Below are 14,165 nucleotides of genomic sequence, written 5' to 3'. Positions count from 1 at the left end.
TTTTCTCTCAGTCCTTATCTTCTCATTTTCTTAACAATGCCTTTCACAGAAAAACATTTAAAATTTTGATCAAGTATATATAAAAATTTACTTTTCTTTGGAGTTATTGTAAATGACATTCTATTTTTAATTTTGGTTTCTAAATGTTCATTGCTACTATATAGAAATACGATTGATTTTTTGTGTGTTCCCCTTGTACATCATAGCACTAAACATTCTCATTAATTCTAGGAGACTTGCAGGTTAAGATTTTCTATGTAGACAATTATGTCCTCTGCAAATTATTTCTTTCCTTCCAATCTTCAGGGTTTTTTTGTTTTTTTTTGGCCATGCCCATGGCATATGGAAGTTCCTGGGCCAGGGATCCAACCCTCACCATAGTAACCAAGCTGCTGCAGTGACAACACCGGACACCGGATCCTTAACCCACTGTGCTACAAGAGAACTTCTGTGTATGCCTTTTCTTTTTATTTACCTTTTTTTTTTTTTTGGCTTCTTGCATACACTAGAACTTTCAGTACTATCTCATGTATCACATTTTGAAACTCCAAATAATATTTTATCTATCATTCCACAGGTCAAATTTTTCCATGTTCTAGCTTGATACTTAGTTGCTTCTTTATTCAAATAAGGTAAAATACAGACATAAATTTAATATAATAACATAATGAGTCATATTTCCTCCACAAACAACATAATTTATGATACAGCTATCAAATAACTGATTTTATTTTATTCTAATAACAGATCATTTTTTTCTTATATCTATTTTTTCTTTTTCTTCTTTTTTTTTTTTTTCCTTTTAGGGCCGCACATGCAGCATATGGAAGTTCCCAGGCTTGGGGTTGAATCAGAGCTGTAGCTGCCAGCCTATGCCACAGCCATAGCAACATGGGATCTGAGCCACATCTGTGACCTACATACACCATGGCTCATGGCAATGCCAGATCCTTAACCCACTGAGCGAGGCCAGGGATCGAACCCACATCCTCATGGATACAAGTCGGGTTTGTCACCACTGATTCACAATGGGAACTCCCTATATATTTTTATTGCAGTATAGCTGATTTACAATGTTATGTTAATTTCTGCTGAACAGCAAAGTGATTCAGTTATAAATATACATATTCTTTTTAAAATATTCTTTTCCATTATGTTTTATCTAAGGATATTGAATATTATTCTCTGTGCTATACAGTAGAATCTTGTTGTTTATCCATTCTATATATAATAGTTTGTCTCTGCTAACCCCATCCTCCCACTCCATCCCTCCCCCAATCCCCTCCCCCTTTGAAACCACAATTAATGACAGGATCTTATCAAGCACTAGTAATAAGGATACAAGATGGAATTAATAAGATGGAGTTTCTTATGCGATTTACATGACTAGTTTCAGTTATGAGGGCAGTTATAACTTGAAAGTCATTTTCCCATAGTTACAGGTATTTAACTTTCCCTAGCAATTGTCTTTTGTTCTCTGGAATTCAGCAGTTATTTCTATGGCAAAGATTCACATCAGAAAAGCTCTTTGAAATGTGCTCATGTTATTTTTCCCTGTTAAGAATAAAGAATCTAGACAGAGGCAAGGTTGATGAGTACTATCCCACTGGCAACAGTGGAGAAAGTAAAGAATCAGGCAATTTTATTCACTTGACAGCTGTCTTTTTTTCATGACTAGTTAACTAAAATAATAGCCACATTTAATGAGAAAAAAATATTTTCTTGGGCTTCATGAACTACTGTGATCTTATGAGAGTATTCCTTCTATATTCCCACAGAACATTCCTGTACTTCTTAGTGTGTTCTTTGATTCCTAATTGTTTATCTACTTGTCTCATCTATTTTACTGCAAACCCACAAAAAGAGAGAAACCCTTTCTTTCTGATTCGTCCTTGATGCACACCAAGAATCTCCAACTCAGTAGCTAGTATATTATACTCAGAAAAAATGACTAAACTAATGGTAGGTTCAGTACCAAGGAACCAGATCCGTGTTATTAGCTAGGTGCATGCTGTTCACCATCCATCTACAGCTTCTGGTTTGCAAACAACCAATACGTACAAGTTCATATTAAATAGGCCACATTTTCTTCCCCAAGTAGATTGTACAGTGTGGGAAATGGCTCAGTGTAAAGCCCAGAGTCATGTTGGAGTTATTTTAGACTTAGGGCCCACTGGTACAATGAAGTTATATTTTTTCCAAAGTGGCTTAACATGAGCTATTTATAATGTTCACATTTATTCGCTAATTAGCAAATCTCATCCACATTCTGATCTTAGGGTAGTGTTCGCATCTCTCAGGTTGTTCAGCTAAAATGGTAAATGACTATCTGCCAATTGCTCCCAGGGTCAAAGCAAAACAAAATTAAACACAACCATCAGACAGACAGAAAATAGAACCAAACAAAAAGGTGTTCTTTACTGCACATCAAAAATAAGGCCTCAGATTGACAGCAGAATGTATTCTACGCTGTGTTCCCAAGAGTGTGTGTGTGTGTTGGTTGTTTCCACCATTCCTCCCTTTATGCCCCAACAGCCATGCAGTTGGGGACCCTCTTTCATGAAGAAATTTTTTTTAGATGTATGGGTCTAACCTGTGGCCATGAAAGACCCTCTTGCCACTTGTCAAGTGGCATGACCCATATGATTTTGGTCTCATAAGCTCAATAACGTAATACTCTGAGGTAATATATCAACAATGAAATCTACCGTAATTTCTGAATGTCAAATACTTTATTTTTTCATTCGTGTCAGTTTTGATTGTAGTTGGCTGAATTCGATTTGAAGAGGAAATATTCCATATTTATTATATGTAAGACATTATATCAGAGATTAAGGATTCAAACAGGAGAAAGAACATGGTCACTGCCTTTACCAGAGTGTGTGTATATCACAGTGGTTAATGGTACTTTAGGATCAAATACTATTTTTAACACTTAACAGAGGTTCAAATGATGTAAAATAAAATGCACCTAGTTAAAGCACACCATTTTATATAAGTTTTGAAATATGTATGTACCTTTGAAACCACCACGACCATAAACACAACAGGTATAAGCATTATACTCAAAAGTTTCCTCCTCCATGCCCAACCTAGCGTAACCCCGCATACGCAAATGCTGATTTGCTTTATGATCGTATAGATTAATTTGCATGACTAGAACTTTATATTAATGGAATCATAGAGTATGTGCTCCGTGTCTTACTTGCTTTAACTCTGTGCAATTATTTTGAAATTCATCAGCATATATCAATGGTTCATTCATTTTTGTAGCTGTTTATTCACCTGTTGATGGGAATTAGGATTGTTTTCCATTTGGGGCTATTACAAGTAAAGATGCTATGAATACTCACATGTATATTTATGTGTATGTATGTGTATGAGTTAATACCTGGGAGTGGAATGGCTATGTGAGATCATAAATGCATGTTTACCTTTTTAACAAACTGATTGTTTTCCAAAATGACCATACTGTTTTGCATTCCCCTCAGCAATGTGTAAAGGTTCCAGCTGCTCTACATCCTACAAACACTTGGTAGGCTTGTCTTTTTAATTTTAGCCAATTTAATAAGTGAATAGAAGTATCTCATGGTTTTCATTTGCATTTCCATAATGACTAATGATGTTGAGCATCTTTTCATGTTCTTGCATTTGGAGATATTTTATCTCAAACATTTTCTTCCCTCCACTGTTTGGCCTCTCTTCATTCTCTAGCAGTGTCCTTCAAGGAACAGAAATTAATTTTTATGAAGCCTAAGTGTTTTAAGTTCTTAGGTTTTTTTTACATATAAAAATTTATGTCTTCACCCATTTTGAGTTAATTTTTATATGGGGCTGTGTTCACTTTTTTTGCATGGGGATAGACAATTATTATGGCACAATTTGCTGAAAATAGTAATTTTATTCACTATATGGCCTTGGTACCTTTGTAGAAAACGAGTTAACCATACTTGTATGGTTTCTTTCTGAGTTTTCTATTCTGTTCCACTGATCTATGAGTCTATCTTTAGCACTACCACATTGTTATCTTTATGAATCTTGAAATCAGGTGGTTACATATTCTAACTTTGTTTTACTTTATCAAAGTTGTTTTGCTTAATCTAGGTAGGTCTTTTCAATTTCCATCAGAACTTTAGAATACACTTGTTAATTTCTGACCCCCAAATCACATGTCAGACCTCCCCAAACGAGAATGTCATTTCTGCGTTGGTTTTAATTTTTTTTTCTCAACATGAATTGTAATTTTTGACTAGATGCCAAATGATGTGATTTTTACCATGAGTATTACTACATATCCATACACTGCAATTTCCTACTAGATTCCTAAATAATGTTTTTGCATTTGTTCAAGTAAGTTGTTTTACCAAATTACTACTTTATGAGGAAAATTCAATACACGTGTGATAAAGTGTTCTTAAATTTTGAGTTTTTTCCAAAATTGTCCTTGAACAATTTAGATGAGTCTCACAAACCATCATGGGCAATAAGTAAGTGATTTATCTAAAATTATACAGGTAGAAAATGGTAGAGCCCATTGTAAATACAGTCTGACACCAGTAGCTCTACTCAGAATATTGATGCTTTATGGGCTTTCTAAGGGAAAGAGAATCAAAGCTGTGCCTTAAAAAAGATAGTATGACTTGACAGGAATCTGTGAGAAACAAGGGGAGTAAAGCTTGAGCAAAGTCACAGAAGCCAGAGTGTTACAGTTGCTTTGGGAGGAAAAACTAATATCCCAGGGTAAACAGAGGTATACTGCAGGCAAGATGTAACTGATGGGAAAGCAGAGAAGGCAGGCTTGGGCAAAATAGTAAAGAACCTTGATTGAAAGATTGAGAGATTTTTCTGGAAGGTTTTCGAACCTGTTTTTAATGAAAGTGTCCGGGGTGTTGTAAGAAAGACAGATTATTGAGGAGGGAGGAGGTAACTAAAGACAGCGAGATCCTTTAGGAGATTTTATCAGTAGTCCACAATATTCTGAAATAGGGCAGTGACAGTGAAAATGGCAAAGAGGCAACAGATGCAGGCAATTGTACAGAAAAAGAACAGATAGGATATGGAGTAAGATAGAGGGAGATAATGATGTGGAAGGAAATACATTTAAAGGTTAATTTTAGGGAAATAATTTGCATATTCAAATAAACACAATGATATTTGAGTGAAAATGGTCTTGTACTTTTTTGCTGTTAATCTATTACTTTATTGCCTGCTATAAATTCCATTTAGATTCCATAGGAGGCTAAAGGTTTTTCACGGCCCTGAATTAGTTTCCTAAGGAAAAGATTAACACAATACTGAAAGAGAATAACTTTAGAGCTCTCAGAATATCACCCCCCAGCCACTTCCCACAAATAGTGAAAAGTAAGAAAATGAATGTAAAGTACAGACTGGATATGCAGTTGTTTTTAACTTTTTTAAAGGGACAACAAAAATATGCACAAATGTGGTGACAATATACACAATGTAGTACTTGCACTTGGTACTCAAATATGTCAAAAATTTTCCAGATATGTGTTTTTCACTTAAAGTCATTTCTATTATATGCAATAGCTTTGAAACCACTTAAACATTACTTTAACAAATTCGAAAATTTTAGTTCTGTTAATTGAAAGCCATAAAAGCATTCCAAATATAATTAACCATTATGGTTCAAGGAATTTCAAAACCAAATGATAATTTTATTATAAATGCAACTACAATAAAATACTTGGAATATGTAATTCATATCAAACTATAACATTTTTGGTTAAGATATCTTTGAAGTTTAACGTGATTAAAATTAATGTAGAAATGTTCGTTTCTTTGTTCACTACAAAGAGTTATTGGACAAAGAGAATATGAATATTTTAAGGTGTGGCAAGTAAGATACTAGTTTGCAGAAAGTGATGGTCTATTCTTATGTGATATTCCAAAGAGCAGATAAAGAACTGCTACTAGATACTATAGCTTAAAACAAAAATACAAACAAGTTCAGGACCCAGAAGTATCTAAGACGGATTAGGCTGCTCAGGAAGCCTGATCACTGCAGGTGAATGGGGCACAGTTTAAGGACAAGCTTATATGGTAGATGCCTTCTACTTCATCAAGAAATTTAAGCATATTAAACATACATTTCCTTAACTTCTTATCCAACTACCTATGAATTTCCCCAGCTTCAGAATGTGAGGTTCTCATTCCCCTGTTTTGAGAAAATCTGTCATTGTTCAGTATCGCTCCATCTTGTCCAGGATGCTGTGTGACTTTCTTCATGTATTTTCAAATTCTCCCTTTATTTAGCTTTTCCCTATAAAATCTAAACATGCTCAAGAACCTCCTATTGTAAAAAAAAAAAAAAATGAAACAAAGAATAAGTCTTCTCGGACTACATAGACCCTTTAAATTTTAAATTACTGCTCTCCTCTCTTGTCTTTGTTTCACAGTTAAAGTACTCAAAAGAATATTCTAGAATATTCTAGAAAGTCAGCAATAGTATGGTTTTTAAAGATATTATATTTTATATGTATAAAAAAACAAAAAATAGCAAATACCCATATGCCCACCAACTAAATTAACAAACTATCAAGTTGGTTAAAGTATGCTGTGTGTACCAGCCTGATCACATGGCCTTCCACCTCCCATCCTATAGACCTAATCTCTATTCTAACTCAAGTGCATATTACTGCCAAAGAAAACTCTTCACCTTGTATAAAATAAGCAAAATATATAGTACAAATTCTGAAATAGTTCATATAAGATTGATGTTAGGAGTTCCCGTCGTGGCGCAGTGGTTAACGAATCCGACTAGGAACCATGAGGTTGCGGGTTCGATCCCTGCCCTTGCTCAGTGGGTTAACGATCCGGCGTTGCCGTGAGCTGTGGTGTAGGTTGCAGACGTGGCTCGGATCCCGCGTTGCTGTGGCTCTGGCGTAGGCCGGTGGCTACAGCTCCGATTGGACCCCTAGCCTGGAAACCTCCATATGCCGCGGGAGCGGCCCAAGAAATGGCAAAAAAGACAAAAAAAAAAAAAAAAAATTGATGTTAGCTATTTCTTGAATATTTGATTGAAATCACCTATAAAACCACCAGTCCATTTGTGTGTATTTGTACAGTAGAAGGGTATAGCAAGGTGGTTAAGAGTAGACTTTAATCCCTGATTCAATTTCCTTAATTGTTTTAATTAAATCTTTTCAGGTTTTCTGAATTTTGGATTTCTCCCTAGAATACCACTTACCCTCCTCACTTACCTACTACTACTATTAGGCCTGGAGATGCTATAGGGGTCCTTCTTATAAGGGATCCTATTACCTGCTTTCAGATTATTCTTCCTCACACTTCCCTAAAACACTCGGTTTTAGGTTTTTTTTTTTTTTTTTTTTTTCGTCTTTTTGCCATTTCTTGGGCTGCTCTTGCAGCATATGGAGGTTCCCAGACTAGGGGATGAATCAGAGCTATAGTTGCCGGCCTACACCAGAGCCACAGCAACGCGGGATCCGAGCCACGTCTGCAACCTACACCACAGCTCACGGCAATGCCGGATCCTTAACCCACTGAGCAAGGCCAGGGATCGAACCTGCAACCTCATGGTTCCTAGTCGGATTTGTTAACCACTGCACCACGACGGGAACTCTGGTTTTAGGTTTTTTTAATTAAAGTATAGTTGATTTATAATGTGCCAATTTCTGCTATATAGCAAAGTGATCCAGTCATATATATATATATTATTTTCCTCATACTATCTTCCATCATGGTCTATCCAAAGAGATTAGACATAGTTCCCTATGCTGTACAGTAGGGCCTTGTTGTTTATCCATTCTTTTTTTTTTTTGCTTTTTAGGGCCACACTCATGGCATATGGAGGTTCCCAGGCTAGGGATTGAATCAGAGCTATAGCTGCTGGCCTACACCACAGCACATAGTAACGCTGGATCCGAGCCGCGTCTGCGACCTACACCACAGCTCACAGCAACGCCAGATCCTTAACCCACTGAGCAAGGCCAGGGATCAAACCGGCAACGTCATGGTTCCTAGTCGGATTCGTTTCCGCTGCACCACGATGGGAACTCCGTTGCTTATCCATTCTAAATGTAATAGTTTGCATCTACTAACCTTAAACTCCCAGTCCATCTCACTCCCTCCCCCCTTCCCCTTGGCAAAAGTCTGTTCTCTATGTCTGTAAAATTACACGGTTTTGAATCACATATTTTTAGACGATACCACCCACTCTTCCTCCCTGTTGCAGCAGTGTACATATCCCTGGGCACTTCTCCTCATTTCTTAAAGATATAATTGCAGTCTCACTGACACATATTCTAACACTATTCTTGTTATGAATAGTGGTTATTTCATAATCTACATAGATGATCCTTAAAACATCTCCAACATTTTAACCTCTCTTGGGTGTCCTTTATTCCTCCCTACTGCAGCAACCTATTTCCATGGTCATACCCTAGATTTTAGAATTACCAACATCTGTACTCCCTCCATAACCTCATTTTAGAGTATCCCATTCTCCAACCACCACATCTACAGTTGCAGCTGATTCTAATTAGTACCCAAAGTCCAACAATCCTTTGACTCCATCAGGACATACATTCCACTGAAACTACTACAATTTCACTGTCCCTCATCATCCCCATGTCACCATTTTAACCTTTCATTCATTTAAAATTCATGATCCATCAATATAATCATTTGGCTACATACACTCCCAACTCTTCTGGACTTCACTTCCTTCATCTTCTTCATTTTTCTTACAAGTTGGGTAAAACCCATACTCTGGTTAAACTCAACGACCTCTATCTACCCTCACACTTCCCTATGAAGCTTATCCTGGCTAAGAATTATGCTGAGTGGTCTCACTTTCAGTTGAGGGTCACTCTCTCAAGAGAGAATGTAATGCGGCTTAGCAGTGATACCATTCAGTTCTTGCTCATAGAAAACTGTTAGAGCTTCTTTCTATTAAAATCCCCAATACGTCGCCTGCCCTCATTATCTGCTTTAAAAAAAAAAAAAAAAGTTATGGCCACATGTGCAGCATATGTAAATTCCCAGGCCAGGGACTGAATTCAAGCTGCAACTGTGACCTGAGCCGCTGCAATTGGATTCTTAACCCACTGCACCATAGTGGGAACTCCCTCATTATCTGCTTATATATTTCCTTTCTCTGCTTCCTATTGACTGAGAAAACTAAAGAAATTATAAGAAGATTTCCACAAGCTACCCCCATCACAACTTGCTACCTACATCTGAACCACACACTATCCATTCTCTCTTCTGTCACCATACATGAAACAATGGCCTGCCTAGCTAAAGCCAGTTACACCAACTGGGCATTAGATTATCATGAAGGAGTGATTTTAAGCAACTCTCACTTCTCTATCCTGTAACATCATCTCCTCCCTTTACCTCTTTTCCAAATGACTATAAAAATTGTGGACACACAGCGCTCTTTGTAGGTGTTAATCCTTACCTCTTTTTATAGAAAAATACCTAAAAATTGTGGTCTATTTCACTGTCTTCATTCTTCTCTTCTCATTCTCCTTGACTCCACTCTCATCTCCACTCCCTTGACCAAAACTGCTTTGACTCTGGGGGAGGGGGCACACCCAGGGCATGTATAAGTTCCTGGGCCAGGGATCAAATACGCACTGCAGTCGTGACCTGCGCTACAGCTGTGGCATCTCTGGATCCTTAACACACTGCGCCAAAAGGGAACTTCCTCAAAACTACTTTTGTAAAGCTCACCAATGACCTGTAAATTGCTAAGCCCAATGTCATGCCTATCTTACTTTAAATATTAGGAGCATTTAACACAATTGATCACTCTCTTATCCTTGAACTGCTTTCTTTAGCAGGCTTCCAAAAACCTCTCTTCAGGTTTACCATAAAATCCTTCTCATTATTTTGTACTACGGCTGCCTCATCTTCCTCATCTCTAGACTCTGGCGTGCTCCAGGGCTCAGTCCTTGGATCTCTTCTCTTTTCTAGTTATAGTCATCCCATTAGTAATCATAGCAGCTATAGTTTTTAATACCACCTATCCTGACCATAGATCCCTCTATTGAACTCTTGACTCACAACTGATGGTCCACTCAACATCCCCACTTAGATGTCTACTGATATGCAAATCTGATCTTTTCTTCCTCAAACTTGCTCCTTTCACAGTCATTCTCATCTTAATGGCTACTCTCTACATACAGTCCTCAAGGACATATATTTTGTTACCATCTTTCACTCCCTTTTTCTCTCATTTCCTGCCTACTTCTCAGAATGCCTTGTTGGCTCTTTTATTTCTGATTATTTCTAAGCACCCACACTACTATCATGTTCATTTAATACCTCATCATCTCTTGCCTGGATTTCTTCTACAGCCCATATTGCTATAATAACCTCTTTAAAAAGTCTCTCTGGAGAGTTCCTGCAATGGCGCAGTGGTTTAAGAATCTGACTGCAGCGTCTCCGGTTACTGCAGAGGTGCAGGTTCCATCCCCGGCCTGGTGCAGTGGGTTAAGGGATTGGGTGTTTCCGCACCTGTTGTGTAGTCACAGCTGTGGCTCAGATTCAATCCCTGGTCTGGGAACGTCCATGTGCCGTGGGTGTGGCCATAAAATTAAAAAAAATAAGTCTCTCTGCTTCTTCCTTGCCAAATAATGATGCAAACATAAACAGCTTACAAGAGAACAGATAAAACAAGTTAATTATGAATGACAGAACTGGGGACCCCTCAAGTAGGATATGGCATTCCAGCTCCAACACTTTTTTTTTTTTTTTTTTTTTTTGGCCACCCTTACCAAAGTTCTAGGGCCAGGGATCAAACTCGTGTCACAAAAGTGACAACTGCCAGATCCTTAACCTGCTGAGACACCAAGAGAACTCTGCTCCAACACTTCTTAATTGTGACTTTGAGCAAGTTGCCTAAACTTTCAATGCTTCAGTTATCTCATCTCTAAAATATGGATAATAGAAGGACTTACTTTGTGGTGTCATTCTCAGTATTATATAATATACATAAAGTGATTAGAAGAATGCCTGACATAGCAGTTGCTATACACCTATTAGATATTATTATGAGAAAGCAATGAAATACCAGTAGGGTTTCCATAAACAGATTATGTATAGGGATAGTTTTCTTCATGGAATAAGGACCTTTTGAAAAATGTAAATGGATCTATAACAAAACCATGTTACATTTCATCTCTATGATGTATAATTAGCAAGAATTTTCTTGGAGGCTACATTTACATTTATCTTTCGTGATCAATAAAAAGTGTTTCTTACAATATTAAATTACATATTCTAAGGATTACAGAGAACTTACTCTGTTCAATTAGCTAAGTTCTCTGAATGGCTATAATCATATTTCCACTACCCCAATGAGGATCATATACAATAAATGTTGATACAGAAGTTTTATATAAGAAAGACAAATTTTCTCTAATGCTAATTTTATTGAGGTTTGAGAAAAGCAGAAAACCAAGTAGAAAACAGCTGCTAGGGCATTATTTTACTATGTATATTAAGAACAGTTGGAGTAAAAATAGGTTTGTGACATCTTGCTTCTTTTCTTCTTTCTATTTATTACCATCTAAAATAATTTTCAATACATTTACTTAGTGAATACTCTGTTTTTGCTCCCTTCTCTCCAAAAAATGTAATCTCCCTGAGGCCAGTGTATACAATCTTCTTATCCCTCATTTTATACTCAGCACTTATAACAGTGCCTAGAACTTATAAAAACCTAATATCTGTTGGAAGACTGTATGAATGAAAGCATAGATACTTGGAGGAACTAATTATCTTGAAATTAAGATGAGAAAGATTTGAGGGCCCTGGTAACAACAAACTTAATGTAGTTCATCAAAAGCAATGGGCCCAATGATTCTAAATTCAATATTAATATGAAGTCAGCACTCTTTTTTCCTGGGATATGGGACTTATCCACCTCATGTCACATCTGGAACATGCATTATGGATCAAGGGAGTAGTTTTCAACATTATAACTGTTCTTTCCAAAACACCTTATGTTTCTGAAACATTCTTTTCATTTGTCCAGGGTAAGATTATTTCCACCAAATAGCAAATCACTGGACCATGTCAATACTTAAAATAACATTTCAGAATATTTCATACATCACATTTTTAATAACTGAGGTTATAATTTTTCTTAGCCTAGATATAATGTCTGAAGATCATTAATAATATTCTCAAAAGTTTTGATCTTTTTTAAAAGAAGTCTTGATATTCAACTCTTTTACTCGGTGTTGCATACACATATACAATTCCAGACAATGGTAATAAAAAAGGGTTTGTTTGTAGATGAGCAATTATCCACTTGTTACTTGAGATTGATTAGGTAATAGAAAAACACATTGAAAAATGGCTCGGAAGTAAAATTGAAACAAAGCAAAAAATGAAAGACACAATGCTTCATTCAGGGCCTAGAATACATTAAAGAAGATTTAAGAGACTAAATCCTGAGAAAGAAATGATATTACTTAGAGGGTTTTTTTTTAAAAAGTATATCCTACACTATACATCAGAAGAATTATGCTATTTAATGCCATTACCGTTTTCTTAAATATTGGCCCACCTACTGCTGCCATGAATTTATTTCTACTTTTACTTTTGGTGAAAAGTTTTGATAAGAGGAAACTGTAATGTAAATTTGTTTTCAGTGAAGGAGGTCAGACAAAGAAGAAATAAACTGTGAAACAATAAACATTAATTTACAAAGGCCTTTAATTGACCAAATTCATCAAAAGATAACAAATAGGCCTTTTTAGAAAGTTTAATTAGTATATTCTATTCCTATTTGTTATTACATATAAATAATGCATATTTCTAGTAATAATTATCAAAATGTTATATTTAAATGCCTAACATCTTTATGAATATTGAATATCTTATTATATATCATTGTTATTCATTGTTGATCAAAATGCCATAAATTTACATACATCATGTTCTCACTTTACAAAATTAAGTAGAGAACCAAAAAAACTCACCCACTAAAATCTACTCCAGAATTAATTAACTCTTTATGCTCTCTGTTAATACATTTAAAGATACCAGCACAAGAGGTTTAAGAGAATCATGCGGCCAAATCATTTTGGTTTAATGTATAAGAGTATCAACAAAAAATAAAATTCACTTTTTATTCTTCTATAAATTAAAAGTATTTGAGTGAGCTGATTGGCAATAGTGATACATAGATATGGATAGACCTAAATTTTAGAGTAATAGAAAATTCAAAACGCTATGGATTAAAACTTATTTCAACAAGGTATACTAGGTAGTAGAAACTAGTGAATACCTACGTATTACACTAACAAAAAGTCATAGGGATTATACAATATTTTGATTTTCCACCTTTGCTAATAAGATTGAACCACAAATAGAGTCTAGGAGTTCCCGTCGTGGCGCAGTGGTTAACGAATCCGACTAGGAACCATGAGGTCGCAGGTTCGGTCCCTGCCCTTGCTCAGTGGGTTAAATCCGGCGTTGCCGTGAGCTGTGGTGTAGGTTGCAGACGCGGCTCGGATCCCACGTTGCTGTGGCTCTGGTGTAGGCTGGCGGCTACAGCTCTGATTAGACCCCTAGGTTCCCTAGCCTGGGAACCTCCGTATGCCGCAGAAGCAGCCTTAGAAATGGCAAAAAGACAGAAAGACCAAAAAAAAAAAAAAAAAAAAAAAAAAAGATAAGTGATCTTTTCTCAAAAAGATTTAATCTCTAATATGTATGGCTCCAAAAATACTTGGCCATTTCCTTAAAATAAACATATACCTATTAGATGATTCAGTAATTCCACTTCTAAGTATATACCCAAGAGAATTTATTTCCATTCACACAGAAACTTAATAACAAATGTTCATAGCAGCATTATTTATAATCACCCCAAAATGTAACAACAGATAAATGGATAAATAAAATATCATATATTTATACAATGTAATATTATTCTGCAGTAAAAATGGAATGAAGTACTGATGCATGCTACAACATGGATCAATTATGTAAATATTTACTAAGTGAAATAAATTAGTCAAAAGCGACCACATTTTCTGTGATTCCATTTATACAGTAGCAGTTGGCTAAGGCTAGGTGAATGGGGAGACTGGTAATAATTGCTAAGGGGTTTTATTTTGGGGGGTGATAAAAATGGTCTAGAATTAAATTGTGGTAGTGGT

Source organism: Sus scrofa, chromosome X (genome assembly GCF_054392235.1).
Source record: "Sus scrofa isolate SSC_HxYL_T2T_F1_AM1 chromosome X, Sscrofa_HxYL_maternal_Yorkshire_Landrace_v2.0, whole genome shotgun sequence".
Classification (NCBI taxonomy): Eukaryota; Metazoa; Chordata; class Mammalia; order Artiodactyla; family Suidae; genus Sus; species Sus scrofa.
Note: the sequence above shows the minus strand (reverse complement) of the source record.